The sequence below is a fragment of the Cynocephalus volans genome, chromosome 6, assembly GCF_027409185.1.
Source record: "Cynocephalus volans isolate mCynVol1 chromosome 6, mCynVol1.pri, whole genome shotgun sequence".
NCBI classification, from domain to species: domain Eukaryota; kingdom Metazoa; phylum Chordata; class Mammalia; order Dermoptera; family Cynocephalidae; genus Cynocephalus; species Cynocephalus volans.
In genome coordinates, this window is record NC_084465.1 from 118572066 (window position 1) to 118578065 (window position 6000).

General features: G+C 46.1%; 1 protein-coding gene across 1 annotated transcript in view; it reads right to left on the minus strand.

Annotated features, from left to right (window-relative positions):
- Positions 1-5266, minus strand: part of SCNN1B (sodium channel epithelial 1 subunit beta) — a 49467-nt gene extending 44201 nt beyond the window's left edge. Inside the window, exon 1 of the mRNA XM_063100772.1 lies at positions 5249-5266. The gene's annotated coding sequence lies outside the window, so the exon portion shown is untranslated. The remainder of the gene's footprint in view (positions 1-5248) is intronic.
- Between the last annotated feature and the right edge of the window lie 734 nt (positions 5267-6000).

Below are 6000 nucleotides of genomic sequence, written 5' to 3' on the forward strand. Positions count from 1 at the left end.
GTATTTTGTGATAGCAGCCCGGATGGCCTAACACCATCGGGGAAAAAGTGGTATGGGTTTCCTATAAAAGGCTGGATACAGCAAGCAGAGGGGCAGGGGACCCCACCCTAGGTGCTCTCCTCCCTGTACCCTCTTTAAAAGCTCAGGACATCCTGTGATGACTCACGTGCCAGCACTTCCTTTTGTCCCCAAGCACAGTGAAACCTTCTTTCTTGAAGAGGCCAATTACAACAGGAACTTTGTAATCTGGGGTGCTGGGAAAAGAAGGGGGCCTGTTAGGTCGAAACTGCAGGTGCTGAAAGCTATCCAGGAGGGCTAAGAAGACGGCGACCCCGACAGAAGCCAGCACAGGGGTGGGCAGAGACCTGCTGCCATCTTCAGCCCAGCCCTGCCACCTGCCAGCAGGAAGCAGCCCTGCTGTGCCAGTCCGGCGGGTCCTGGGATGAAAGATGAGTAATGGCAGGTAGCAGGTCAGAGCTCAGAGCTGCTGGGTGGTGCGAGGAACACCAGCCACGCCTTACGGGGAGCAGGCGCCAGGGTCCTTGGAAAACCTTGTCTCGTCTCCGGATGTGAAACCTTAACTCAGATTCTGTCCCACCCCTCCTTCCCAGTCCCCAGTCCCTGCAGCCAGCCCACAGGATCCCCTCAGAGCTCAGCGCACCATACACCTCTGCGCCTCAGGCACCACATGAAAAGAGGCTACAGGGTTTGAAAGAGAGACACATTTGGAGGGACACGCAACTCAGCTGCCCTTCTGGCCTCCTTCCTGTCCCTTCAAAGCCCACACCTCTCATGGAAGATGGATGCTCCTCGTGGTAACAAGGGCAGACACTCTCCGGCTGCAGGGACGGCTGCTTACCCTGCTTTTCTCCCTAAGCATCAAGGGGCCAAGAAGATCGTTCAGGCTGGGCTCGGAGAGGTTAGACCATGGGGAAAGGTGCTGAAGTCTGGCCCAGCTCCACTGGCCCAGGTGTGGGCCCCCAGGGGCTGCACCACACAGAGGGGTGCCTTTTCCTGATTTGCTCAAAGGCAGCATATGGGTAGCAGAGGCTGTCCTGCCAAGCACTGGCTTTTGTCTGGAGCCACAGTCACCAGGGTTTGGTTGATCTGGGTCATATTTTCAAAAGAAGAACTTCTCCTACTCCTTGGCTGGAATATTTCCCCCAATATGGAATAACAGGCAACAGGGGCGTGGCTCAGGGCTTGGGTACTGTAGCCAAGCTTTGAGTGTGAATCCAGGTGTGCTGTGCAACCTTGGGTAAACTACATGGTGTCTCTGTGTCTCCGTTTCCTCATCTGCATTATGGGGTGAATACTGAGTGTAAACCTACCTCCAAGGGTGCTTAGAACCATGCCTGGTTCACAGTACTATATGTGCATCAGCTCTTATTAGCTTACACTCTTTCAAGGCCCTAAGCAAGTGAAAAGAAAATGATTGTCTTCCAAATACAAAAAGAAAACTGGTGCATTTAAAATGAACAGGACAGTTAACTAAATATCTGCAACATTATGCCAACTGGACAGGTGCAACTCACAACTCTAGGTGGTGAGATGTAAGTGATAGTGCGGGATGAGGCTGAATTTTAATGTGTTTGATATGGTGTGAGGTGTGGTCTCCAGGTGCAAGTGTCAGGGCCCACATCAAGGTATGGGCATGACATGGCCTGCTGTGGCTGGTCACCTGGTGCCAAGGAACACTGTGGATTCTAAAAGTGGTGCAATTATGCCCTTTTCCTGACTTGAAAGTAGGGCACAGTCTTCCATAAATTTCTCATCCAAGGACTAAATTGGGACTAAACCTTTGATTCTAAATTTCTGGAAAGTTGTTTTCATTTTTAAAAAAAGGTTTTACTTTTATTATAAAAGTTTTCCCAATATACACAAAAGTAACCTGCATAATATTCATTCCTCAAATTCTACAGTCTGTACGTTTGCTTCATCTTTTCTCCTTTTCTTTCTCCTTTCTTCTTCCTTTCCCCCTCCTTCCCTCCCTTTTTAAAGCAATTTCCTGAGATCATTTTATTTCACACCATGTCCTTTCATATGTAGTCCTTAAAAAGGACATTTTCTTTCATAATTACGATCCCATCACAGCACCTAACAACTTTATAACTTGTGCTATTTAAAGTATAATTCTTTAAACAGCGAAAGTTATAAAGGTCACAAAAGAACACAACGAGGATGAGGAACCTTACTTTGTACTTTTCTCAAACTTCGGGACATCCTGAGGGTGCCACAGATCCAGGGACCCCCATTCTGGTGATTGTGTGTCACCTGCTTCCTGAGTTGAGTCACTTTCACCAGCTCCAGCCAAGAGCTTAGAGTCAAAAGCCTGGAATCATTTTTTAAAAAGATTCACACATACATAATAGGATCACCACCAACAGTTGGGAGAGACCACTTGGGCCCCTTCCTATGTCAACATGATAGTCCAAAGTCTAAAGAAAATCTCAAATACACCGATCCACTTAAACATCTCACTTCAAAAATAAATTCTCAACTTATAGCCTGGGTGGCGATCCAGAGGCATTTACTAAAATGTTGCAGGACGGGACTTCCATGTTCAAAATCAACCAGACCAGCTTCTGGATATTAGGAATTCAGACAATGCGTCTGTGCTGACTGCTTGTTTCCAGTACCATCTAGGTTCTTGAGTTCAGCTCACACTGGAAAGGTTAAGAAGCTCTGAAAAATTGTCTCTGAAGACAGAGGCCTCTTGTAGCAAAGGAAGTCCAGGACTGGAGCTAAAGAATGCTGACTGTGTTTCTGTTCCCGGGAATAAATGCTTAATGTACAAGGGCCAGTTTTGATCTGAGCTGCATCTGGGAGCCAATTATACTGTCTTTTACTGATTATCTTTCTTTAAGTTGTCTCACTCTTGTTTTTACTTTGTCCTAATCAGGAATGTCCACAAAATCACAGGTTTGATGTTACTAATTACCTGTGTTTTCTGATACACCTCAACAGAAATAATTACAAAAGAGATGCAAGACAAATGTCTGTGCCCTATCCGTAAGCCGTCACGCATGCAACTCTGCACAGGCAGACAGATTCAGCAAAGATCTTTCCTTGCCTGGTAAACTCACCAGATTAGATAAAACACCTCACCACTTGTGACTCAGACAACCCACCATACTGAGCCTTCGGCCCCATCTGCCATGCCTAGCAGCGTCCTTACAAAACCTGTTCTGTAGCTTTCTCCACTACAAGGTCTAGGATCAGATAGGCTTCCATCAGCCAGAAGACCACAAACTCCAAGACATCAGTTGTGGCTATCACTTCCAGAAAACCTCTCCCATTTATTTTTTTCCTCTTGAATGGACTTTTGAAGGATAAACACACACATATCTGGCCTTTGGCCAACAGGCTGAGCTTGGAGGACCTGTCTTGTTTGAGGCTGGAGTTCTCCATTTCCTTGTTCACCTGGTGGCCAAGTACCACAGGTGGATTTGAAAGGTGACCACACCCTTTGGCGGTTAAATCCTCTCTGCATGGACACGGATGCTCACGGCAAGAAATATACAACAGGAGCAGAAGGTTTTGACAAACTGTGATACAGGCACACAATAGAATGTGGGGGAGTGAGGGCTGGCTGGTTAGCTCAGTTTGTTAGAGGGGGTGTTGTAACACCAAGGTCAAGGGTTCGGATCCCCATACCAGCCAGCACCAAAAACTGAAAGAATATGGAGGGACCTTTAAGAAGGGTGGCTAATTACTTTTATTTTTAAAACTTGTAGATTTTTATGTATTTATGTGCATAGGAAAACAATTCAGATGCCATTAGTCAGAATGTTCATAGTGATTATCTCTGGGTAGCAGGATCCTGGGTTATTAAACTTTTTTTTAGTTTATCTGTGTTTTGTAACTTTCCTGCAATGAACATATATTACTTGTATCATAAAAAATAATAAATGATAAGATGATTTTTAATAGCAAAATGGAAAAAAGCTTATGATAGAATGATACTTGAAAAAAAAGATTATAGTATATGGAAAAATTGATTGTTAGGAAAAATGGTGTAGGGCAGTGGAAAATATAGACTTAAATAAAATGTTTAGCTTCCTAGAAATCAAATGCAACTTTGAGGAAAGGGGCTGGTGAGATGCTGGGTTGGTTGGGATTAAGTTTCTCCTGTTTGGCAGAATGGGGGCTTGTAAAGGAAGTTAAGATAGGAATGCACACTTCGGCTTATGTTCTAATATTTGCACCTGTTTTCCAAAATTTTCTGTTACATTTATAGTTTTTTAAAAAATTCAAAAAGAATCCAAAAGGAGGGGTATTCTACCAACTAGGAAAATCTACCTGGGTCTCCAGCAGCCTGACAACTTTTCCTACTGTATTTGGAGGAGGTTTTCCCTTTCCTCTTGGGGGCAGGGTGAACCAAGGATGGATTTCAGAGGACGTGGCCGTGCCAGCACCTGTGTTTCTTGGATGACTCTTCTCTCCCATACCCTTGTTGACAGAGTCTAAATGCTGTGTTTGCTTTCCTTATTGCCGAGTACTTGGCTACACCAGGCTTTATCCTGAACGATCACAATTAAATGGAAAACACCTTGCCCACCAGGCTCAATGCCAGGGGCCGTGTCATCACGTCCTCGTGGACAGATGACTTGGAGGTGCCAACGGCAAGCACCGAAGCCCAGAGCCCTGCAAGTGGCCACTTGCCCAGGGTGGGTGGTGTGTGTTGACAGCCAGCAGGAGAGCATGTGGTCAGTTTCACTTGCTCTAGCACCTTCCTCCCCACCAAGGCTGGAGGCAAATCAGAGAGGATAGTATCTGCTGAGCCTTGGAAGATACCAGGGGTGTGGTGGGGCGTGGGTGGGGGCGGGTAGAGCTGGATGAGGGAGGTGATTTATTCCAGTGGGAATAAAATGTGGTGGCCCTGACTGGAGTCAGAAAAATAAGGTCAACCTGATACTATTTTGAGGCTCAGATAGTAGGTCCAGCTCTATACTTCCTATTGGGAAACATGAATGAGTGTACTATTATTAAAAATGTGAGCTTTGGAGTCAGACAGATTTGGATAGAGTCTTCATCTCGTCTCTTCCTGGCGGGCCGTGGCAAAATCACATCACCTCTCTGAGCAATTCCTTCTTGGGTTTTTTTTTTTTTTCTTTTTCAGTGAGGATTAAAATGAAATGATGCATGTTAATCACTTGGCGTGGTGTTTGCTAAGTATTGGCTGTTGTAATTATTAAGGGAAAGAAAGATGAAAACATGCAGGTGGCTGCTAAGTTTACATACTTACTTGCAAGGCTGCCTTCGAAAGGACGGGTGCTGGAAGGGGAGTTTCCCGGCTCAATAAATGAAAGATTCGGTTTTTGGATTGTACTTCCCGGAGGCTCAGCTGTCACCGTGTCACAATCCTGTCAGAAACTTTCGACGGCTCCCAGTGTCTGCAGAATAAAGGCCGGACGCTTTGCTGGCTGTCAGGATGCCTTAAAATGTGTCCCCAACCTACAACTCTCCTTTTACTTTCCTATCTTCCCTTCACAATGGGAAAATGGTTAAGAACTTGGGTTTGAATCCCAGCTCTGTCGCTTACTTGCTGTATAACCTTGTGGAATCTACTTCCTCTCTGTGCTTTGGTTACCCATCTGTAAAATGAGGGGAAGTAATGTGTACTCTGTTGATTGGTGTAAAGATTAAATTAAAATAGGAAGCCCCCGCACAGTGTCCGGCACATAGAAAGAGGGCCTGCAAGCCACCTCTCTCTGGCTTCTGTCTCTGGGTGGGTGGCTTCACCCACCCAACCACTTGCAAAGTCCCAGGGAGACTCTGAAGATTCCCACCACCGCAGTCTCACTCACGCTGTTTCTCACTCCTGGAGTGCCTGTCCCCCGCAGTTCCTTTACATCCTTCTCGACCCAGATCCAGCATGACCTCCTCCAAGAAGTCCCCAATGAATGGAAGTCGTCTTCCCTCGTCCACAGCCCCATGATGTTTTCTGAGGACTGACCTCTCCTATTTATTCCCTGCTCCCCCCCCTTAATGTCATGG